Source organism: Polypterus senegalus, chromosome 5, assembly GCF_016835505.1.
Source record: "Polypterus senegalus isolate Bchr_013 chromosome 5, ASM1683550v1, whole genome shotgun sequence".
NCBI classification, from domain to species: domain Eukaryota; kingdom Metazoa; phylum Chordata; class Cladistia; order Polypteriformes; family Polypteridae; genus Polypterus; species Polypterus senegalus.
The window spans coordinates 70,762,566-70,789,339 of NC_053158.1; the positions used below are offsets into that span (position 1 = coordinate 70,762,566).

The 26,774-nt window shown below is 38.9% G+C and overlaps 1 protein-coding gene across 5 annotated transcripts in view; it reads right to left on the minus strand.

Moving 5' to 3' along the window:
- LOC120530354 (microtubule cross-linking factor 1) overlaps nucleotides 1-26,774 on the minus strand; it is a 243,001-nt gene that overhangs the window by 208,604 nt on the left and 7,623 nt on the right. The window lies entirely within an intron of this gene.

Here is a 26,774-nt window from a genome sequence, read left to right on the forward strand (position 1 = left end):
TCTGGCGCAGTCAGATGTCAGAGACTACTCACTTGAAGTGTTCCAACTTAGAGTTGGAGAAGGAATGGATTAGAGAGTACCTTGAGAAGCACCAACACAGATACAGACCATGCAAGCTTTATACAATCAGTCAATGGGGTGGGATTCAAATCCACTCTCCCAGAACCATGAGGGAGCAGTGCCATTGTGCCACTACACTATTCAATCAGACGCACACTAAAGACAGATCATGTTTAATAATTGAGGAAAATATTATTTATTAATTAATTAGGGTGACAAGGTGATGCAGAAATTAGAGCAAGTATGTTCTGGGTTAGATCCTTCCTTTTGCCCGATATAGCAAGGATGAATAAGCGCCAGCATTCCTGCAGAATAAACAGGTTTGAAAACGTTATGGTATAATTTTTGAATTCGTTTATTTATATGATGGATTCTTTAACCAGAAAAACACTACACTTCTCTAGCAAAAAGCTTTCCAATCCCATTCCTTGAGTGACCTCTCTGGCTGTAGCTTTTTGTTCCACCTAGTTTCGCAATCAGAAAGTTTTTAACCTTATTATTGTTTAAATAGTTGGGCTTTTTTTATTCTCCGATTCTGCATTTAGTAAACAGCAGCAGTGTGATATTTATATTCATAAGAAAAGCTAGAAGCATTCAGATCAGAGTTTTAATTTCTGATCTCTTAGTTATTTTCTGTGCAGCTTTCAAACTACAGCCTTTTTTTTTTTTAAATACAGAATAACAGAAGGGAAAAAAGACAAACAATGACATCAGTATGAGTTCAAATGACTCACTGGTAGTGAAACTGATTGAAACAAAAACCTGTAGCCACAGGAGTCCCCTAGGACTGGTGCTGGAGACAACTGTTTAGCACATCAACAACAGCATATTCATTCACACAAACATTGTGCAGGCCTATTTGTTTCTATACAGGGTCACTTGGGGGTTATTTTATGCCAATAGAAAAAAGCTCAAGGCAAGAACCAACCCTGGAGGATCTATTAAAAATCACACTCACTTATAGCTTGGAAATGTCCTAACCTAAAGATCTCTTTGATGCAAAACATGTTCCTTGTCCATATTTTGTTTTTCTCCTTTCTGTTTTCATTCATTCATTCACAGCTTCTAGGGCATATGTCCACCCCATGGTGCAACATCACTGGATGACATATTGAAAAAGCTTAGCTATTGGCCAACCAAACAAGCCTGAAGGACTGAATAGTCTCTCATTTGTCAAATTCGTAACATGACACATCCCCTTACATTCTTCCAGAAAACGTGTCTCCTATAAACCCAAATATCTATGCTGTGCTGCTTCCACTCCTAATTCACACATTCATATCAAAACTCTAAAGAGAAGTGATGCAATACAAGCACAGTCATAGCACGATTTAGAAATTAGTGACACAAACACAATGCTCTGCCCTGCCACAGCAGAATATTAATACTGTATATACAGTATATGCGCAAGTAGAGTGGTTTGTACTATAAAAATAATCAAGAGTAACCAATTAAAAGGTGGAACACAGTACAATCTGCACCGCCTGAAAGGAGGCAGCCACAGGGAGGCCTGGAAGAGAAGTTTAAATTCCTGAAAGGTAGAAACAAAAGATTAACTGTTTATAAGGATTCTTTAAAGAAATGGAGAACAAGCTGAGGAAAAAGAAATTCAAAAATAATGACATGAATGTTTGGTGCGGGGAATAATTAAACTGCAGTTCAGCTTGGAAAAGCAACAGTCATCTTTATTAAGCAGCTCTTTGTTAAGGTGAAGGTAAGGTGACCTACAGGTCCAAGGGTTCACCCATTTTTTTCTTTAGACACTTGGATCACAACTAGCTGGTCAGAATTTGCAATCATCCACAGTCAAACTCTCCTAACTCCACTTCAGGGCCACAGGGAGTTGGAGCCTATCATGGCAGCATCAGGGGCAAAGCAGGAATCAACCATCACTTATACAAGGCCAGTTTAAACTCACCAATTAAACCAACATGCATGTCTTTGTGATGTGGGAGAGAAAATCCACACTGACTTTGGGTAGAACAAGCAAACTTCACACAGAGGAAAGGGATTCGGGCATAATTTAATGGAAAAAAGGGATTCAGAAAATGAAAAAATGGGAAATGTTGAGTTTTTTTGTGGACTTGAAAGAAAGAGTGTTCCTCATAAACAGCATGTGTTGTTTTTTAGAACATCAATTAAGTCCTGTGTGCTTTCATGCGATAGATGATCCACCAAGCATTTCATAAACAAACACATAAGCCAGGCACAAACAAAGCATTAGAAGATTTATGATTTATACTCTATCAAGATTTTTTAAGTCTTTCATCAGTCACTTTCTCAGCAGCTGAAATTATTCCAGCCTACTGTGTGCCTTGATGTTCAATCAGTTCATAGTGTTTTGTGCAAATCTATCTAGGCCAGTGATTCCCAAGATTAATCCTGCTTTTAGATAAATCCCTTTGTTGATTAGACAGCAGTAACACCCAGCAGTCACCATTTTACACTTTAAAAATGACAGAAAATTGGATGGTAGAAACAGTTAAAGATTTGTGCTATGTCCGTCCATCCATCCATTCATTTCCTGTTCCTGCTCAATCTCATCTAGAGCTGTGGAAAGGCACTGAACAGAAGGTAAGAAGGAAACAGCAATGGCCACCTCAGCCACACAGACACAATTCACTCATAAAGATGGCAAATTACCCCACACAAACCAAAACACCCATCACACTAAATGATATTTCCAGTGATTTTCAGTTGCAGACTTCATTTTAGCAAGTCAGGGGCAGTTGCGACCCACTTCCAATGATGGCCAGTTGTGTTAGTTTGACATGCCCAGTGACTCAGTCCCACCAATCTGCGACTTGATAGACGTCCATTACATGCAAAGCACTTGGCCACAAAGAAACAGAAGAAGAGTGTGTTTTGAACCTGATAAACAGAAGAGAGGGTCACCTGTCTGATGTTCATGTTTTATGTACCACAACAGAATGGGAATAAAATGAAGGGCTGAGGTTGTGACTAAACACACTATACCTGAAAAGCATTCATATATGTGATCAGGAAGCACATTATTGGCTGTCAAAGAAAGAAGTGAGCTCACAATATTTTGGAAACTCATCACGAAAGCTTGCAGTTCATCATCCCCTGTGAATCCTAGTTTTGTAATCCCACATCTTCAAGAGACAAGATGAGCACCTGGAGTCATCATCTTCAACTCGCTGTCAAGTATGACGCTGGGTTAAATTAACTAGAATGACTTTGGTACGACTTTCGGAGAACCGGAGAAATATCCACACAGATTTGGGAAGAACATTCAAACCCAACACAGTCGATGACCAACAGAGAGAACCAAACCCAGGACATGGGAGCTGTGAAGCAGGAGTTCACTATTGAACTATGAAATTTATGTAATAATTTGTAAGAAGATTCTTTTGAGTGCATTTGAGGATGAGTTGGCACTGAATTGCTTGAGCATCTACAGGGTATATTGAAAGTTTTTGTGGGACCTAAAAATTAACTGTTGTCCAATGCTTACCTTATGGGGTCTTGTTACAGGGAACAGAGACAGATGATTAAGGGGGATGCACAGTGTCTAACCTGCCTTCCATGTCTGCCTTGAGAGTGGAGAAAGACCACTCAGAGGAGTTGTGAAATCCCTTCCACCCTAAAGTACACATCACCAACAGAAGAAAGTGTTCAGTTTGAACCAGCATCTCCAGGAAGTAGATCTGTTCTTCTTTAAGTCAAGCATAGCACACTGCAATAGATGGAGGATGTGTCCTCTTTTCACCTTGTGAAAAATACTGTATATTTTTTTTTTTTTAATAATTTTCTCCCCCCATCTTTATTTTATTTTCTTTGCCTTTGGCAATTCCCAGCTGGGACCTAAACACTCATAAACATGTCTTTTGTCCATTTAGGAACCAAAACACAAGTAAGTGAACTCCCAAGAATAAAATGTATGAACTGACAGTATGTTAAAAGTGAGAGGGTGTTCATGCTCAGCTTCATAAGTGCAGAAAGGGAACTCCAGGGCAGTGGAACAACCGTCCCCAACAATTAGATCTGGAGAGCCAACTTCTGCTCCCAGCAAACTTCTTATTCAGGAGACCAAAATCTGGTTTTAATGGGATTCTTTGATTAGTGTAGTTATTTCCTTTGTTTTGATATTTGTGTGATGGTGGCATAGCCCAAAGAGTTTTTTTGTTTTGTTTTGTTTTTTGAATAAAGCAAAGTAACAAGAATTTGCTTTTAGTTCATTCACACCAAAGAGGTTTGTCTATCCTTCTTTCAAAATTCAAGGGTTTAAACAAAAAAAAAAAATGTGATCAGCTATTAACACAATGGCTATATTTGCTTTTTAACACACTTAATCTGCTTTCCTTAAACTACTCTTTACAATTAAACATAAATAGTATTGTCATTATGAAAACAGATTGTTTTAATACACCTTTCAAGGGGTTCAAGGGGTTCAAATCTGAAGAAGCAAGGTGGGAACGGACTAGTGGGCAACACTCCATGACCATAACAGATATTTTGTCACACAATAACAGGACACCTTGTGAGATTTACAGTATGCTAATCTTGATTATTATCTGTTGAGCTGCAAATGACACAACATACAGTAGGTAGTTTCTATGTAGGCTATAATCTCAACTGCACGGGTCCTACTCTTTATTAAACTGTCATGCTAGGAACAAAAAAGTGAACAAAGCCATTAATGAAATGCAGACTGCCGCCCCAAAATGCCCTGTGTGAGGCTGTGTTGGAGTCCTCTAATTGACTGAAATTCCACGTAGAGCTGCTGCCCACCTTACACCTGATGCTGAAGATGCAGTCAGTGAGTTAGATAATGAGCACTGCAGTCTGTGAACATACCACTCTTCTTCATAACTGTTTCGTAAATTTCCCTCACACATGGTCGGGCCACAAAAAATCAAAGTTTATAATTAAATGATGACATGTTTAGTCCTGGTCTTAGAAAATTGGGAAAATACAAAACCATCAAGCACCAGGTGCACAGCAGACTGGAGTCTAGGAACCAAGATTTTCTAGCCTTATTATGGTAGAAGACAGCTGACCCAAAGGCTAATTGTTTTGGTGGCGAGAAGTGGCAGATTGCCTGGGTGAATCATCCTCAAGGGTGCCTAGCATAAGAGGCCAATGTGTACAAATGTCACAGCGTTAAACAACGTTCTGCCTCATTATACTGATGACATGCAAATCAGGGCCTCTCAGCCCCTAGCCCTGGGAGAGCAAATTCGCCAGCTGTCAATTTTCATTCTAAAGAATTAAATAATCAGATATTAACGTCTCCATTTTAAAGCATGGATTAGTTACGCACATGTTTCCCCTTTCATTTAATCAGTTACTCACAAATGCACAATTGGGTTTTTCTTCTTCATTTAGCAGCGCTGCAGCTCCAGAGTCCCTGGATTCAAATTTCAGACTGCTCGCTGTCTGTGGGCCCCCCAATGCTTGTGTGCTTATTTTTTTTCTCTAGGTAATCCAAATCCCCCCTGGCAAAACCTAACACTCATGTCTTGGGGAACAGCTAATCTAAATTGGCCACAATGGGGTGGACTGATGCCCTGTCCAGGGTTTGTTCTTGCTTTAGGCCCAGTTCTAACAGGATAAACTCCAGTACCCACAATCCTGAACTGGACATAAGAAATGCAAGGAATACATAAATGAATCAATAAATAAACTAAACAAAAAAGGCTGTGTGTGCGAAAAAGGGTAAGTTTCCTCTCAAGACTATGTTTTATTTCTTTCTTAATTAGCTTAAATAGTACATTAGAAATAAACAACCAGAATTTCTACAATAAAAGTAATTGAATAGACCAAGTATACATGCAGTATATTCTAAATTATTATGAAATATATTTTGCCAGATTCAATGATCTAATTCTTTACGCAAAAGTCTTACTGGGTAGTCAAGTAAATATGTGCGGTCCCCCTGTATCAATCAGATACTACACACTGAACAGTCTGCGGGCTAGCTTACTACAACCTGGCGTACACTATTCACAATGTTACAATTTACCTCAGTGTATGTATCCACGTAGAGAGAGCTCTCTGTGAGTGAATGCATTATATACGTCAGCACAAAAGAAATTGTTTGCATTAAAGTCAACTTGGCTATTGCCTGCAATGCAAGCACCTCACAACAGTCAGTCAATAGTAGTAAGAGTCATCACACCACAAGAATAAAATTCTGTAAGAAACAATAGTTTTTCCACAATAACATCTGCACTATTTCAGGTCCAGGTCCCCTGCCTGGGGTAATTGTTTGAAATTAGTGGACGGTTCTAAAATATAGGACTTGGCACACTTGACTAGTTAAATGCAAGACTAAATAAGTAAAAGCAATACAAATTGGTAGCTATACTAGAACCAGGGGCAAGGAGAGCAACAGGTACGCGGATTTGTTTTTACTATTAAATAAAGTTATATATTTTAATATATTCTTACTTATCATGGTGCCTTAGAGAGCCGATGTGTTGCTTGTTGGTTGGACATGCATCTAAGAATTTCACCGAACATTAGAAAAATGTTTGACAAGAGCAGGCCATTCAGCCCAACAAAGCCCACTAATCCTATCCACCTAACTTCTCGAAAATAACATCAATTTGGGCAAATGTATTCTGCAAACATGACAATACTACTACACTACTACTTAAAGCATCACCTTGTTTGTACTCAAACATATGAGCATAGATATGGCTTTTAATTCAGGCTTCTTATTAACACAGAGATCTAAACGTTTTCCTTTGGGCTCAACACCAGTCCTACAACCCATAGATGTCAACCTGTATCATAATTCAAAGCCAGTCAAGTCACTTGATTTCCAATATGGATTATAGAAGGTGCAAAAGGAGCACCCTTTGACTGTGCAAGTTCAGAGAAGAAACACTGAATCCAGGACTATGAGGCTGAATTGTGAGGAGTGACTGAATCAGCTTCGGCAAACTAAGATGATAAGGTGACATGACTAAAGTTTTTTAAATTATGAAAGGAAATTAGCATAGTTGATCCCAGTTGTTACTTTAATTTAAGTCATTTAAGAAGAACAAGGGGATACAGGTGGAAACTTGTCAAGGGCAGACCTCACTCAAATGTTTTTCTTCACACAAAAAACCACTGGTCAATGGAATATATGACCAGTTTGCATTGGAGAAAGTGGCGTTTTAGAGATTTTCAAAGCTTGACTTATATTTCAGCCCAGGTTCCTCCTCTGGCTATATTTTTGTCTTGTTTTGTTCATTTTTAGTTTCCTTGGTTTTGTTACATTTATCAATCATTTAGTTTCTATGCATCTGTGTACCTTGTTGAATGTACCATGTGTACCATTTGTGGGTGGACTGCCCTCAACCTTAGAAAGAGTGGGTCAACCCTCCATCCCCTGTGGTCCCCTGTGGACCATTCTAAATGCGGTCGTTGTATGGCGAGTTCTCCTTTTTATTTTTGTGGTTTGGTGATTTTTCTGGATTTTCTGAATCTGTGCTCGTTTTCTTTTACTTTCATTCTATCATTTTGGACTGGGATTGCCTTTTCCAGGCATTGCCTCTTTGTCTTTTGTGATCTTTGGACCGTCACTGTTTGACAGGGCCTTTTTTTGTGAAATAAATCTTTTTTTTATGTGTTTTTGCTCTGGTTACTAAGCAGATTTTGATGGTTTTCTCCTATATTGGGCATTTTTGGATTCTTTTTAGGACTTACAAGCTTTGACACTTTGAAGTATCATAACAGACTCAATGTCATTTTATAAAAAATAGATGAATGGGATTGGAAAGCTTTACTGAAATGAATAGAAAATCCATCCATCCATCCATTTTCTAACCCGCTGAATCCGAATACAGGGTCACGGGGGTCTGCTGGAGCCAATCCCAGCCAACACAGGGCACAAGGCAGGAACCAATCCTGGGCAGGGTGCCAACCCACCGCAGGACACACACCCACACACCAAGCACACACTAGGGCCAATTTAGAATCGCCAATCCACCTAACCTGCATGTCTTTGGATTGTGGGAGGAAACCGGGCGCCGGAGGAAACCCACGCAGACACGGGAGAACATGCAAACTCCACGCAGGGAGGACCCAGGAAGCGAACCCGGGTCTCCTAACTGCGAGGCAGCAGCGCTACCACTGCGCCACCGTGCCGCCTGAATAGAAAATTCTTGTCAAAATTGTTCTGTGGTAAGAAGGTTTATAAAATGGATAGAAAAATGGATAATAGGACAAACGAGCATGATCATTATTTACAATTAATTTATATTAATTGTTAAAATGGCAAAAAGAGTAGTGGGGGGTGCAGCGATTCTATTACATATCAGAAAAAGAACCACAAGAAGAAAAAAAGACATAGGTGCAATTTGTTAAATTGTTGTCTGCCACCACTTCACTTTATTAATACTATACTACCAAATCTACACATACTGTATAGTCGACCCCCACAAAGTCGCGGTTCAGAGTTCCCGGCCTCAGTCATTCATGGATTTTTCCTTAGAACCTAACTAATAAACTTTCACGGAAACCACAAATATCCTCTGTCATTTTTTATGGCTTTTTTGTGGCAATGCTGTACTGTAGAGAGAACACAAAGCAACCGAACACTGCTTGGGATGGTGAAATACCCCTGTACTCCGAGGCGGGAGGTTTGAAAGTAGCCAATCCAAGAGCGTTATTCATTTCTTCTTGCTGCCGATTGGCTGCTGCCCTGTGACGTTCTCCCCGGCAGATGCAACCCAGCATTCCCGCATCATAACAGTTTACTGCATGTAGCTATCTCGAGTGTTTCGCGGAGTGTTCTCATGTTTTCCGTTTTATTCTTCTTAAAGCCCTAAGATGCCGCCCAAGCGACTAAAGAAGAGGCGCCACCTGAGGAGCTGTAAATCCTCTGCTTTGCTGTGCAGTCATGATCTTCACTACATACCTTCATCGTACGGCACAGCTAATTCATCATCATCAACTTCAATCAATATCATTCATTATTGGTGAATACCTGTACATTTACTGTATTTTTATTAAATTATTACTGTATCTACCCTACTTATACCAAAGAAAACAAAACCGCATACATGAATTACAGTACACATAGGGGTAACATCTGTATTTTACATTCTAGCACTGCGGGAGACATAGCAGTACAGTACTGTACAGTATACGGGTTTACCTTTACATTCTTTTTATTAGGGTAATGTATTAAGCGGAGTTTGAAATGAAATTAAAGTGTATTGGGGGCATATTTAGGGTTAAACTATAAAAATAGGCATTTTTTTGACCACATCCAAAATCTGCGGTTCTTCACAATTCCTGGGTGCTCTAGGAATGTAACCCCTGCGAATTTCGACTGTATATTCTTTATCAAAATCTCTTAATGCCAATACCTACTCCCATGGTATCAGTTTTGAGTCAGCAGTGCATTTTTGAAAAATAAGAGCAAAACTAGAGGATCAGGAGGGAAAAAAAAAACAACCTAAATACACACTGTAAAACGATGTACACTGCATGCATGCAGCAGCCATGAAAAGGAATGGACCACAGTCTCCCGGATTTGTTAATACTATTGCCTCACTACCATATCGCCACCCACATACCTTTGTTTACAACAAAAAGTGGACGAGAAAGGTATAAAATATAACCTAAAAAACATCCCTTTTACATTTTATAACAACTGTGACGTTTGTACTAATGCACACCCGTGTCTGCAAGGCATGCACTAGATATCCATGACACAGAACAAGTCAGCAAAACAAGACAGTAACAAAATAAGTTAATCCCTAAACGGAATGGGGAAACAGTAAACTAAAACAACTTCACCGATAATGAATGTGATAGCATGGGTATGGCCATTGCCCAAAGCATAAGGAAATGCAACAGAAATATTAATTTCCAAATATTCTAACAATGTATCCTTTGTCAACCGCAGGAGTACATTTCAAACTTCTATAAAAGTGGTGCTGTTAAAATTTTAAGAAAGGTATAGTATCTCAAATGTGTGCAAGGTCGTCATCTACTGATGTAGCAAACAACCGACAATTTAGGATGACCTACAAAAAATATACAATTTATCAAGCAGCATTTAAAGGATTATTTATGAACTGAACCGAATTTTGAAACAAATTACAAAGCAGCCTTCTCTTTGAGGAGGACAGATAAACATACCAGCTAACAGTGTGTTCTCTTTCTCAACTTTCTCTCCTGCAATGCCAACCTCAAAAGATGAAGATCAGGAGGAGGATGAGGAGGACATTCAGGAAATGAAAAGTAAAAGAAAAGCTTGGCATTCCAAAATTGTAGGCAAGTGCTCAAATCATAACAACATTTTTTTAAGTATATTTTAAGTTTATTGAATTTTGTAAAATCAAACAACACTCCATACACATAACTCAAGTTTTACAAAAAAAACAAAAAAGGTTTGAAACAAATCAACCCCCACCCCTGAGAAAGGGAGCTAGGCCAGCAGTGTAAAATTTTATGCTAGTAAAGACAAATGAATAGATAAAATAATAAATGAATAAAGATAAATGGAGTAAAAGAAGGGAGAGAACCTGCTTCCTCAATTTAAATGCTTATTCTAAAAAGTTATTGATTAGATCCTGCCAGGTTTTGAAAAAGTTTTGTACAGATCCTCTAAGTGCGAATTTGATTTTTTCCAATTTCAAATAGTATAAAACATCACTTACTAACTGACTTAAAAGAGGAGAGTTAGGATTCTTCCAGTTGAGCAAGATAAGTCTACATGCCAATAGTAAAGGCAATTACAGTTTGTCTGTCCTTCTCCACTTTAAGCCCACCAAAGGATACTCATGTAAGGTACACCAAACACAGCTGTTAGTGGATTAAGAGGGATTGTGACACCAAGGCTGTCTGAAAGGCATTTAAAGATTTTGGTCAAAAATGATGTTGATTTGGTGCAGGCCCAAAACATGTGGCCTAGTGAGGCTGGAGCTTGATTGCAGTGTTTGCAGATTGGAGCTATGTTCTAATGTTCTGCAATTCTAAATGCTTTTGCACGGTAGGACAACAGTGGAAATAAAAAAGAATCACATTTATGGCTAAAGACAGAAGTACTCCTTTACTTTCAAGAGCTGCTGGAATCTGGAACACTACTGAATCACGTAGCTGAAACATGAAATCTTGAAGTATCTGGATGAGATATTGGGACAGTTTAGCGATTAACTAAACAAACAACCTTGAAGGACTGAATCCTTGGCTCTCATTTTTCTAATTTGTTGTGTTCTCATGTGTTTTTGACCATAAAATATGCATTTTATGAGCCATACTCTACCCATACCCTTAGCTCCAGATACTACAGGATATCCACTGCAAGTATAATCAGAACAGGCTCCCAATAACCACAATTTATCTTTGGTCTTACGAATACTTCACACTATACTCATGGATAGTATGGTGGCACTGTTCACTCTTACCTCAAAGATTCAGGGACATCCTTTCCAATCAAAGCCCCTTCACTATCTGTGTGAAGTTTGCATGCTCTCCTTGTGCCCACATTATTTTTAGTTTGTCCTCTCATATACTGAAGATGTACCCATTCAGTTACATGGCAATTATATCCTGATTTGATTTAAGAGAGTATGCCCTGCAATGGACTGGCACACCGTCAACTGTTGTTTCCCATCTTGTAACTGTTGATAAAATTGGTTTAACAGAGATAAGTAAATGAAAGGATGTATAGGCTTGTATGACATTAGTAACAACACTCCCTTAAAAGGATGAACTGGGCTAATATGGTTAACAAAAGTAGTGGAAACAGAAGAAGTTTTTGACTCAACAGACCTTCACAGAAGATAGGAGAGTTATCCACCATCGTATGTTTCACAAGTCCAGCCACTGCTCATATCTAAAACTCAGAACTTTCGTAAATTTAGCTGTGTACATGCCAGCACAAGATGTTCAGATCCAACCATGTCCCTATGCTCTTGTTGAAGAATTTGTTTTAAAATAATGGATGGGTTCCATCCATCCATCCATCCATTTTCTAACCCGCTGAATCCGAATAGGGTCACGGGGGTCTGCCGGAGCCAATTTCAGCCAACACAGGGCACAAGGCAGGAACCAATCCTGGGCAGGGTGCCAACCCACCGCAGGACACACACAAACACACCCACACACCAATCACACACTAGGGCCAATTCAGAATCACCAATCCACCTAACCCACTGTACTAATTCACTTTAGAATTTTAAACACGTCGATCATGTCACTTTTTAATCTCCATTTAAACTTAGAGGGTTCAGCTATTTCAGTCTATCCTCATAGCTCACACCTCTTCATCCTGGAATCAGCATAGTCGGTACCCTCTGGATTTTCTCTAGTGCTGCCATTTCTTTTTTGTAAATTGAGACCAAAACTACACACAATGCTGCAGGTGAGGCCTCACTAGTGAGTTATATAACTTATGCACAACCTCCCTTGATATGTACTTTACATATCGTGGTATATAACCTAATATCCCATGAGCCTTCTTGATTGCTTCAGTACACTATCTGGAGTGCAAATCTCTCTAATTGATAGTTAGCATTCTGGAGAACCATACCTTTTACACCAGTACCTCACTGAACAGGTAATATGTTTTAATAATTTATAATGACTGTTGCTGCAAATAAAATCTTCTTTAGAACACTCTATATAAGAACAGGCCATTTGGCCCAACAAAGCTCGCCAGTCTTATCCATTTATTTCTTCCAAAAAAACATCAAGTCGAGTTTTGAAAGTCCCTAATGTCTTACTGTCTACCACACTACTTGGTAGCTTATTCCAAGTGTCTATCGTTCTTTGTGTAAAGAAAAACTTCCTAATGTTTGTGCGAAATTTACCCTTAACAAGTTTCCAACAGTGTCCCCATGTTCTTGATGAACTCATTTTAAAATAACAGTCTCGATCCACTGTACTAATTGCCTTCATAATTTTAAACACTTCAATCATGTCACCTCTTAATCTTCTTTTGCTTAAACTGTAAAGGCTCAGCTCTTTTAATCTTTCCTCATAATTCATCCCTGTAGCCCTGGAATCAGTCTAGTCGCTCTTCTCTGAATGTTTTCTAGTGCTGCTATGTCCTTTTTGTAACAAAGAGACCAAAACTGCACACAGTACTCAAGATGAGGCCTCACCAGTGCATTATAAAGGCTGAGCAGAACCTCCTTGGACTTGTACTCCACAGATCGTGCTATATAACCTAACATTCTGTTAGCCTTCTTAATGGCTTCTGAACACTGTTGGGAAGTTGATAGCTTAGAGTCCACTATGATTCCTAAATCCTTCTCATAAGGTGTACTCTCGATTTTCCGATCGCCCATTGTTTATTCTTACCTAACATTTTTACTTCGTCTATTCTTACCTAATATTTTTACTTCCTATGTGTAATACTTTACATTTACTGACATTAAATTTCATCTGCCACAAATCTGCCCAAGCCTGTATGCTATCCAAGTCCTTCTGTAATGATATAACGGATTCCAAATTATCTGCTAATCCACCTATCTTGGTGTCATCTGCAAACCAAACCAGCTTGCTACTTATATTCCTATCTAAATCATTTATATATATTAAAAATAGCAGCGGCCCTAGCACTGACCCCTGTGGAACACCACTCTTAACATCGGCCAGTTCTGATGAGGTTCCTCGCACCATCACCCTCTGCTTCCTGTGTCTGAGCCAATTCTGCACCCATCTAAAAACATCACCCTGAACTCCCACTTCTTTTAACTTGATGCCCAACCTCTCATGTGGCACCTTATCAAATGCTTTCTGAAAGTCCAGATAAATAATATCATAAGCTCCACTTTGATCGTATCCTTTTGTTGCCTCCTCATAGAATTCCAGCATGTTAGTAAAACACGACCTCCCTCTTCTGAACTCATGCTGACTGTTCAGAATAACTCCTGTCCTTGGCAGCTGTTGCTCAATCTTATCCAAAATAACTCCATTACTTTTCCTGTGATGCATGTTAAATGTACTAAAACTTGCTTCGGTTTAGAGACATTTGCACTACAAAAAACGAGGCAAAGTCAACCAAACCCCCAATTTAATTCATGCATTTTCTGGACTAACGTTTTACAATGCAGAAAGTTGGAATTTCCTCTAAGAGAATGACATGATAAGGGAGACCACCTTAAAGGGGAATCAAATTCACCACAGGACAAATGCACTGATCCATACTAGGCTTACTTAGATATCCCATTTACCCTAACATGTACATCTGGTGACTCCATACAGTATATATGGTCACCAGCCTACAATTGAACAAACATTCCTAGAGTCAAGAGGTAGCAACATTAAACACTGTGCCTCATAATAAAGCTAAATATTACTAACTCGACCCAATTAACTGCAAACACACTTTTACTGATTTACTTGACCACTTTGTCTATTACCGTTCTCTCGGTGGAGCAGGAAACTTTGCATAAAGAACAGCCAAAAAGCTGGAACTAACTTGAGTATTCATTGGAAACACATGCAAATGGGGAAAAGCTGTAAGTTCCACACAGCTGGTGACCAGACAAAGGAGACAGCCAGTGGTCTCCAAGGCTTGGGGCAGCACAACTAACCAGCATTGATCTATCAATCGATAGATAGATAGATAGATAGATAGATAGATAGATAGATAGATAGATAGATAGATAGATAGATAGATAGATAGATAGATAGATAGATAGATAGATAGATAGATAGATAGATAGATAGATAGATAGATAGATAGATAGATAGATAGATAGATAGATAGATAGATAGATAGATAGATAGATAGATAGATAGATAGATAGAACGAACTATTTTGTCCCAAGAGGGAAATTTAGCCTTTAAAGAAACTCAAGAAATAGTATAATAAAAATAACAACAAAAAATACATCAAACACACACATTAATTAAAAAACAAGAAAAGAAAAAATATCTGACTTGGCTAAAGAAAAATAGAGCAGTCACAGTGAGGCACTTTAAAGATGCATTGCTGTCGGTATCAAGGAGCCCCAGTAGTGTTTCTCGATACACTTCTGTTGAACAATTTGTTGGCTAAAAGTACTTTAGATTACTTTGATCCAGCTATTAGTGTACAAAGGGTTAATAAGAAAGCAGAGCGTATATTTTTTAACAATGTAATGAATACTAAGTCACTGTTAAAAACAGAACCATCCTGGGGGAAACTTAAAGTCTTCATCATTTACTAATTAGTACAAGCAGACATTAAGTTACTACTGTACATTTCATGTAATTTCAAGTAATTTTAAGCATTCCACTCACTCTAATAAATGCCCTAATGTTTATGCAAGAGTAACATTGATATACTCTCAGACTGCATTGCTTCAATATAAAAAATCTGGAAACAGCGTTCACAAATCGATAAAGTGACTATTGTCTTCCTTTTCTGAACGTTTCCTTTTAAATTCCCAGACTCTGCCAGGACAAGGAACTGACCACATTTCCTTCATCTCTGTGGATGACTGCCCGTTGTGTGTTTGAGGAGGTTGCTGGTATTGTCAAGATAATGAGCACAAATTTAACAATATGCCTTAATTATTTCCGATGATGTGAACAAATGCCAGGCAATGCTTATTTTTTTGCCGTAAGACAGTGTAGTCCATGCAAGTTTAAAAAAGGAATTATAGCACTACCATGTCAAATAGCAATTTAAACCCAGATGCAGCCCATATCCGATTCACAGGCAACATTTCTCAGCTCTTGCTATCTCAAAGTAAAAAATAACATTTCAAATTTGTTACATTTCAAATTTAATAAATAGTCATTGTGTGTCTGAAGAAACAAAGACATTAACATTGCATTTCTAGTAGGCCTACTGATCTCATAAAAATCAATATTTACATATTGATGCCTCATACATTTTTATAATTGATGGCAAAGATTGCTTTGGCATCGATCAACTCATCCTCAGATTTCCATATTTAGCTTCTATATAACAGAGTTTTGTTGATTTTTTTTTTGTCTATTCTTTCCCATAAATCAGGATACTAGAAGAGCTGTCTTAATCTAACTGTTGTGATAGACGGCCGGCAGCTCAATTCAGCCTGGACGTCCCAGAACTAGAAGAGTATAGAAGGGCAGCCTTTCCAGGACACTGCCTCCCCCAGGACGCTAGGTGGCAGCTCCCCTGGATGGTAACTGTACCCTGGTTTCCCTCAGGGCATAATGGGACATGGAGTCCATTTTCTCAGCCCTGTAGGGTGCCATGGGTGCCGCCAGGGGGAGCTCATAAAGGACCCGGAGACTCCTACTTTTCTTACAACCCGGAAGTACTTCGGAGTCACGAGGACGGAAGCCTACACTACTTCTGGGCTAATTGAGGACCGGTGATGTGGCACTTGACCCGGAAGAAGAGGAGGAGCACTTCCGGGTCAAGGAATATATAAAGGACTGTTTGCGACCCTGCAAGCTGAGCGGGAGATGGAAGGGTGTTTGATGGAACTGCTGGGAGTGGAGGATTGGATTATTGGATATTTGTGAATTGTGGCGAGTGTGGTGCTTTGTGCACTTTACTTAAGAAAAATTTTAAAATGAATACTTGGTGCTTTTACAAGTGTGTCTTGCACGTCTGTCTGGTGGGTTTCACCTAGCGCCCACACTGGTTTTATTTCAAAATGTCATGGCAGATACTGAAAACACCTAACATCACCACATTTTCAGTCTATTTACTTTCCAAGGGTTACATTCAAGTCGGAAAATACAGCGGGTCCATAATTAACCTGTCAATCCCATGAAGCCTAACAACCAAAATTCTTGGGAGTCCCTGAAAGCAAACCTTTTATAATATTATAAATGACTTGCTGCCCATTACAGAGTATACAGAAAAATAGTGTAGCAAAGTGCAGAAAGCTCTTCAGAGATTGGACAGGGCTAGACCGTCAACTGGCAAGGAGGAGAAGTACAGTACATCCTTTAAATGTGGAGAATTTGAGAAAGAGGGCAGGAGTTTTCATACAAAATAAATAAATCAAAAAACCCATGCAGGACTAAGGACTTGGCTGCATGGAGTATCACTTCAATGATAATGAAGAGTGTGATGGTATTCGCCAATACCAGGATACTAACAGTGTTCAAGTTAGGTACGTCTTGTTACCTATTTGTATTTCTTGTTTATTGTGGTCCATAAAAAGAGGAATGTGAAGTCGTTAGGCTCTTAGGGTATGGTGTTACTGTTTATTATTGTTGATCAAAGAAATCCATGATGAGAGGTCCATGGCAAGGTGCAGTATAAGTAAATAAGTAATCGTGACCCACAACATGCAGGCTCTGATCAGGTGCCGGTGCACGCGAGCCCGCTTCGCTCCAGGGTTGGTTGAGGTGCATGGCTGAACGTGCACTCACATGCAAATGCAAGCTGATCAGTCAGGTGCCTCATTCAGACCTCGGAGGGGGCAGATTATAACACCGGCACCAAATCATGCCATATAAAAAGGTGCCTGGCACGATAGATAGGAAAAAGTTCAGAAGAAAAAGAAACACAATGGAAACAAAAAAGATCAGAGAGAAACTGAGTGCCATGAGAGCAGCATCGGGTGGTGAAGCAGGACGAGCCAGCCTGTTAGCGAATGAAAGGCAGCACAGTCATTAGCCCCAATGAAAAACAAAGGATCGGCGCTCTAGGGACACGTTGCGCCTGCTGATTATTCTTAGAGGAGCGGGTGCAATCGCGGCAGAGTTCTCCCCAGGGATCTGAGGTTTGCCAGGGAAAGAGAAAGACGACAGCAGGACAACCAACCCGAGCGGTCTGGACGACACCAATTGAGGCAGCCAAGGGGGCGGTCATTGGTGAGGACCACGGTTGGTGGAGTCTCCAGCGGCTGAGTGAGTTATGGATGAGCCGGGGAGAGGGAGTGGGAGTTGTGCTATGCGTGTCTGGGATCAGAGAAGGAACAGAAAGGACCCGATGACTGTGTATGGTTTTACTTGGACTTTAACTCACAGACTGTCATCGTTTTTTATGGATTATTTATTTATTTGTGGATTGACTCATTGAATCACTGCACCATTTGAACTTTAATTTGTTGGAGTTTTAATAAAAGCACTGGCACTTATGCACCAACCACTTGCTGAATGTATGTGTCGTTATTTGCCTGGCTCATCTCAGTACATAACTATTGACAGTTACAGGTTCAAGAGGCTCCTGGATAAGACGAGAGAGTGTAGAGTCGAAACAGAATGTTGCATCCATTACGGCAAAAAACCTATAGCATTGCTATTGAGGGGATTTCAATTCACAGCAGTCTGAGCGTATGTAGGAGATGATGGGGGAAAGTCTAGATCAGCATGCACTTTAAAAGCAGTTGGCTTTAAGAGGAAATGGATCAGAGCTGAGCGTGCTGCAGTTTTTCCATCCTCACTCGAAAAAGTGTATGCGTCACAAAAAGGTGTTGTGTTGTGTGATGCAGCTCAGACGTTTGCAGAGTTTGTATAACCGAACTGCTAGCATTCTCCGTAGCTATTATTTGGTACGAGGTTAACATTTCATTGATCAGCTAACATTTGATCACTAACAGAACACCTCCGATTACTAGAGGATATTTTGCACACTGGTTATATACAACATAATCCAACAGCAAAACCAAAACTGGGAGCTCAGACTTGCAGACAAAGGAATGCTCATATCAAATCCATAAAACGGATTATTTTGTTTATATTTCTAGAGATTTTACTTGCAAAATTCAGAGGACTACCTAAACTAAAATAAACAAAGTTCATAGAAAGAAAACAACAACATGGCAGCTGTGATATCTGTTGTGGCTTGGCAATGACAGATTTTTGCAAGTCTTGTTGATTACAGTATCACTGCACAACACTTTGGACACGGACAGGTAATGAAAAAATGTAAAAATTTTACATATTAAAAGCAAAATAATAATAATAAAAAAAAAATAGAATAAAACCACCGCCCGCATCCCTCCAGATTCTGAATGGAGCATTCATTTTCATTAAGTGACAGTTCTTATTTATTTATTTTTAACACCCATCCATAATCCAACCCGCTATATCCTAACTGCAGGGTCACGGGGGTCTGCTGGAGCCAATCCCAGCCAACACAGGGTGCAAGGCAGGAAACAAACCCCGGGCAGGGCGCCAGCCCACTGCAGTATTTTTAACATGTTCATTGCAAATATATTTTAGAGAAATTTAGACAATTAGCAAAGTAAATCTCATAAGCTTGTCTGGTGGTTTGTTCAGACAAGTATTCACTATACATGAATCATAACAGAGTCCAAGATTGGAATGAACATTTGAAGCCATCTTCCCTGTAAGTATACAAGTTTCAGTTTTCTGTGTCACTTTGTAAGTTGTTTAAATTAAAAGACTGAAAAGGGTTATTCAATAGAAATCTAAGATGATGTTTAATTTAATGTGTTTATTATTTTGGGCACGTAAAGACAAGGCTGTCCAGTGGTGCAGTATTTAGTGGTCTTACTACCAGCCCAGACCCTGCATTTGAGAAGTTTGCATGCTCTCCCCATATCTCCATAAGCTTTCCACAGCTACACGGGTTTCCTGCTACATCCCAAAAATGTGTGCATTTGGTCTAAATTGTTTTAGTATAAGAAAGTATCAAAAGAGTGTGTGACTGGGCCCTGCAATGGCCAGTGTGGGTAACCCCAAATTTGATAATGCAGGTATGAGAAACACCTGCTTTTATTTATTTATTTTTACTAAATTAACCCCACATTTACTTTGTTAAAGATATTTGTTCAGACACCATTAAGAAAATTCTTCACAAAACCAGAGTGGAAGTGGTTATGACAAAAATGCATCTTCTAACTTAAACCACTTCCTAAATTTCCTCCACTTTGAGCACCTAACACTTCTGAGATAAAACACCATTATAGATCTGAGCATGCCACCAGTTAGAAGAGGTACAGTAGATTCTGGGCTACTTCCGCCCTTTGAGGAGACCCACAATGCCCACTTTAGTTTGCAGCCAAACAAGCATGCTGGTTGAAACATGGGTTATCGAGCTATCTGAAGAAGCCCTCTCTGAATACAAGCAGAATGCTATTGCCTATCACATTCAGCACAGCTTTCTTTTAAACCAAATAAATTGTGGGAACACAGCTGGCTGGCGGAATAGTATTGTGCACCATCTATTGTTTCTATTCATGCATCTGGTCACAATCAGCTGTTACAGAGTCTTCAGGGACCAGGCCTCTCGGACGCCGAATGGCATTCTGCTCACCTCCAATAACAAAGCATGAAATCAATTATTTCAAGCATTGTCTATGCTCAGCACATTCTTTAATTGTTTCCTTGACATCTTTCACCAACTGCCTGCTCCAAGGCCCCTTTGGTTTCAGCATTTTACACATAGCTTGCCAGTCACAAAAAAATGGATGCCACCCATCTGAGGTTTTGTGATGCTTAATTGTCAACTTCAACGGTGTGTCCTAGGCACCTTTTTTGGGCGATCTGGCGATATTGTACTGCTTTTATTTACTGCAATACATCCCTTGATTGCTTCCAATTGGTTGACTTTCCCTTGAATTTCTTTGGCCAGTGCTAATCATGCATTACAAGATAAATATATGGTAATTTGTACCTCTAGTATTTAGGCAGTTATCAATAAAGTGTGATGTACAAATGAATTTTATTATATTATAGTATATTGTATTTAAATTAACATCTTTCTTTTTTAAAATTGTACTAAATAATTTCATTTTCTTTTGTCTATTATTTAAATAAAAAAAACACACAACACTAAAATTTCTCTTTCAGCTACAAGCTCTAGGGATCTGGATGATCTTCTAAACAAATCCATATTTATGAAATATAAAATATTTTTATTCTGAACCTTGTTGACTTGCTTTCTAATTAGATAGTCGTTCACTCAGCCTTGGTCTATAAAAGGTCACGACAACATGGAGCCTATTGCTACAGTAACTCATATTACTCATATTTCGGCATGAAAGGGAAGCCAGGCAAGCCTATGCACACAGCCACTAGGCCCAATAAACAAGTTTTTGCATTGTTTTCAGATCATTTTAAATCACTCACCAATTTATTTATTTTTGCAATCCAAGGCGATTTACAGCATTTGCGATACAATTGGTTACATTTGTTTTGTTTTTCCAATTGCAGCATAGGCAAGTGAAGCAACTTGCTCAGTGTCACACAGTGCCAGAAAGCTGGATTTGTTTCCCCAACTGCAAAGTCGTAACCACTATCCCACATTACCTGTCTAATACAACACACTGCCTCAGTTCTTCAATACATTATTTTGTACATAAATTCACTCTCTAAAGGCAAGGCAGAGTCCTAAGGAAGCTGGAGCCTATCCCAACAAGCAATAGGCACAAGGCACCTGGACAGAGTACACTCCCATCACAGTGTGAACAATAATATTAAACATCCACCTCAACAAAAAGAAAAAAGTGTCTGTGTATCTGTGGGTCTATCCAGTTGTCAGATCTGTTATATGCCACTTGGCATGGGAAAAGCAGTGCTAATAATTGTGATGCACCATTTGTTGGAATGCAAAATGCAATGCATTGTATTACTATATGGGTTACAAAATACATTCCAATAGATGGTGCACTGCAAACATTTACACTGAATATGCGGAAGTCAATATTGATTACTTAGATCTAAACCCGTCTTTGCTCCCAACCTCTCCTATCTCTCCTTAAGTGGGTAGCACAGTTAATTCTACAATAAGATATTCAATATTTCTTGTATATAGCCCCTTCAAGACAATGTGCAATAACAGACACTTAATCACACAGTCCAAAGACAGCCATGCTAGGGTTAATGGCTCTTCCTAAAATGTTCACTGAGATAGGAAGACTCTTTGAATCATGGGAAATGCTCCTAGTTACCCTCAGGCATTGCATGGGGAAAATGTATACGTAATAAATAAGTGAATATAGATCAATCAATACGTCTCATGTGAAAGCTAATAATAACAGTACGTTTGAATAATGAAAGTATATTTTACCTTGCTCTAAGAAATAATGGATATTTAAAAATTCCTAACCATATTGCCATTTTATTTTATACCAAAGAACACTTCTTAGACAAACTGGCTAAAAAGACACCTTTTAAATGCACTAACAGTCAGCCTTAATATCAAAAGGCTGCAGAATAAAATTACCAAATCATAATGCGATCTGAATGACAGCATCGGTTTGCAATGCAAAGAAACAACAAACCTGTGAATTATTAAGGAAGATTGCAAAATAAATAAATAATGTTATATAAAACAATGTTAAACATGCGATGTTAACAATGATCCCTCTGTGGAACAGACTGCTTTATAAATGCAGTAGCCGTGCCACCCATCACAGGTTGAAACCTAGCTAATTAAAGTAGACCTCATGTGTTTTTAGTTGATATATGGATTGTGCTTTTTGTCTTTTATAATATTACACAGCCAATCCCTTTCCATTGTTGCAGCCTTTACACTTTCAGACAGAACTGCCCATTTTTTCCACTCACCAAATACACCACTCTTATAGTTGAAGAGTTTTCCTGGAAAAAATACCAGGCTGGCCTGTTCAGCGATAGCAACTCTGCTCGTGCCGAGGCCTTGCTTTCCTAACGTACATGATTCATCGTTATTTTCACTTATCCATTGCCCATTACACAAAGCTTTCAGTCATTAGCAATTTAGCTATGAACCTCGTTCACATGACCCGAGTGGGTGCAAGGAAGTCACTACCACCTTGTTGTTGCCAGCATGAAACTTCGGACAACAGAATAGCCCGATAAGATTGATTTTCTTATTTTTAAGACCCCTCCCTGTTATTTCAATTATCACCTTTGATTTTTTTCTGACCCCTCTTCTAAATTTTTTGCCTATTTTTACATTTTTTTTTTCCTAGCCCTATCAACCAGATAAATACACAGATACTTAGACAAACACACAGAAACGTGTGCTTTTATTAAGATGGAAGATTTCAAAAAATTAAAAAAGATTCAATGAGAAAGTGATCCTTTAAGGCCATGTCTAAACCAACTCGACTGGCTCTTCTCAGTCCAGAGAAGCAGTGGTTCAACTACAAGGTCCACCCATATTGCTCAGCTCCTCACTTTAGCACAGAAACCTGAATGCTATAAAATAAATTAAAGAAAAATGCAGATGTCATCCTTGATGCCTTCAAGAGAAGATAATGATATCCCCAAACCCTCTCGACACACGCGATTTACTCTTAGTAATTCAATGAACATCCTCATAATGGTGAAGAGAAGGATTATCATCCATAGCAGGTCATCAAAATATTTCCTTGTTTTCAAACTTAATAAACAATGCTGTAGTGCACACCACAATTACTGCACAGTTTGGCCATAAATATTGTTTAAACATTTCATTGTATTCACACTCCATTCAGCAATAAGTTTTCTCAGCTCTGTTGGGTATGTCAACCATGTTGAAATGAGGAGGTGACAAGCATTCAATTGTTTTCTTAATTACTTGCTTCTTCTTTCTGAAGCTCTCCCCAGTTTCACACTTACATTTCAAAAAAATATTACAGCAAATTCCATAACTGTTTTTGGTTATAGACACTATGTTGTTTCTAAAAAGGCTTTGTAAATGCTTCAGGTACATATCTAACAGAGATTTCATTCAACGTTGATAAAAGATTAATCCTAATAGATCTCAATAAATTTTGGTACCATGCTTTCAAAAAAATAAATAAATAAATAAAAAGACGTTTCAGAGGTGACCATCAACCTCCATTCCAACAGTTAAACTAGAACAAGCAGCATTGATAAGAGAAGGTGATTCCTGAAAAGCTGTGTTCAGGGCTCATAAGTAAAGTGCAAGACTAACAGCTGGCTGAATTTACAGTACATATACACATGTACCCCAGAGTTGTCTTCTTCTTTAGACTGCTCCCGTTAGGGGTTGCCACAGCAGATTATCTTCTCAATATCTTTCTGTCCTCTGCATCTTGTTCGGTTACACCAATGACCTGCATGTCCTCTCTCACCACATCCATAAACCTTTGCTTAGGCCTTCCTCTTTTTCTCTTCTCTGGCAGCTCTATCCTTAACATCCTTCTCCCAGTATACCCAGCATCTCTCCTTTGCACATGTCCAAACTAACGGAATCTTGCCTCTCTGACTTTGTCTCCCAACCGTCCAACTTGAGCTGACCCTCTAATGTCCGTGTTTCTAATCCTATCCATCCTTGTCAGACCCAATGCAAATCTTAGCATCATTAACTCTGCTACCACCAGCTCATCAACTCAGCTCACCATCAACTAGTTCTGTCAAATCTGTGCTGCATTCTTTCCCCTCCATGCCATTTTAACAAGGCTTTATAGAGGGAGCAGCAAGGGTCCCTCAACGTGCAGGCGAACTTGACAAGCAGCTCCGTTATATTTTCTTTTAACACTGGTCTCTTACAACAGTATCAGTTGAATCGGTACATCCCATGCTGGAATGTCATAAGCAAATTCTTTCTAAAACTTTTAAAACTTTTTGGGGTATTGTAACCTTGCAAACGTATGGATTTCTCTCAAGTATGTATTCTTGCAAATGTGACCACCTACTGAATGGGACTATTTTAAAATGGCAATAAGGACCTATAGATTAGTGTTACTCAAGCACTGGGTTGTGACCAACCATTTTGTTTGTGACCAACTTTTGGGTCATGGGCTTCAAAATTACAAAACTACCCTTGGTAAATTTTTAGTGGAATGTACAAAGCAATTTATGCATGTTATATGTGAATAATTGAGTTTTTGTTTCCTTTTTAACATCTTTGGGATGTTTCTTCTACTTATTTAATCCATTATTTACTAAAGAGGGTCTGATGCTGAAGCAGTTGCAGCCTTTCACCATTCAGTGTAATTTGCATGGATATCTGCTCTACTCAAAAATAATCATTACAAGGACACGATTAAGGAAATAAACTACACAAAAAAGTCTAAAAATTAATAGATAAAACAAAAAAAAGAGAGGAGTTAAGCATTTAACGGTTTAGCACAAATACAAAACGTTCTAAATGTCTCATATATGTAAACATCACACTCCTGTGGTTTTCTAAGTGTAAAGTAAAAGAATAGAACAAAGACCATCAAATTAATGGAGATCATTTAGAAATAAAAATGACTCACTGATTAGAACAAAAAACCTTCAGCCACATGGAGTCCCCTGGTCAGAGTTTATGAACCACTGCTTTAACTTTTCAACCATCTTACCCACTGTAGCACTAGCCATGTCATTAATTCAATGACAAACTGAGGTATCTGACAATGTGACAGTCTTCAAAGTATCAGGCAGAGACGACAGCAGCAGGCAAAATCAGCTCCTCAGCCACAATGAATGTTTATCAGGCTAAGTTGCACTTTACATGAGGCCGACTGACTCTGCCATACGTAGTTAGCACTGCAGTCGTCACATTTAACTTCTCTCTCTTGCACTTTTTCTAATAAAGAGATAAGCATTCTTTAACATTTAATCATAATGATGTATATTCAGAATGCTTTAAGTAAGCCCAATATTATTACAAGATAATTTTTATTAATAAACTGCAATATAAAATTATAATCATATTATAGTGGAACAGTGACCAGGACAGTGCAATAGTGGAAAAACAATGGACAGGCCAGTCACACTCCCCAGTTTGAAAAACTTATACATTCAAAGTGGAGTCCACGTATTTAGACTAAATGGATCATAAAATGTATTACATTTTAAAAGTACAGTATAAAACTTTCACAAATTGTACACCTAACTAAATAATCTCAGATCTACTTAATTCAAAGCAGGATTCCTGGGGAATTCAATTCAGCCTTTCTTGGAAGCACTGGGCAGAAGGCAGGCAGTTTTCTGGGGCACTCCATCATGTGGCACCTTCACACACACAGAAGAGGCAAATTTAGAGTAGCCAACCAAAACATGGTTTGGATACAAAGACAGATCAGTCCTTGCGATTCACGGGTTTACGATTTGTGGGTCCACCGACACGCGGGTTTGTCATTCGTAATTAAATGGAAATTATTTTGCAGTCTTTTTTTAGCAGAAAACCGCAGATGATGCTGTAGCAGCCCTACTTAAATAGGCTGAAAATCTCAGCAACCTCCGGAGTACTGCGTCACTGGGCAACTGTGGCAGCTGCTGCAAGGGCTGCTGGGTGAAAGAGGAGAGTGCTAGTTTTAAAAGTGAGCTATAGGAAGCCAACAGGATTGCAATCTGTGTTATCTTTCTTGTTTCAACACTTTACTGCACAATTTCATTACAATTACACTCATCGGATTACAGTCTCCTCTGGATTTATGTTCTTGTCCTGTGCCCGCTTGTTTCTGTGATTTCATCTGGATTTAAAAACGTCTTGGGAGCACTCCCAACTTCAGCAAAACTTTACATAACTTTTAGGAGGCTGTTCTAGGAGGTTTCATTTCATAACTACACCACTATCATCTGCATCTGAAAAACTGGACTGTCGTGTTTATCGGTTATCATTTTGTGCTAGGGGTTTTGTTGGATTTTTTTTTTTTTGTATATGTAATATTAAATATTTTTTTAATTTATTACCATAAATGCGCACACAAATTTATTATAATAAGCACAATTTTGTATAAAGTTCACTGAAGAACTGCTGAACTAAGCACTTTGTCAGGGGGATGCCATGCATGTTTGGGTCAACAATCAGCCTCACTCACGTGATTTGCTTGCACCGAGGTCTTTTACCTCACATTTCTTGCAACTTTTTGCATCTTATTAAGTGCAATAAATTTAGAACACAAAGAAACAATGGGACCATAATGCACTTGTGGATTTCTGCAGGACCCCCTGTGAATTACACG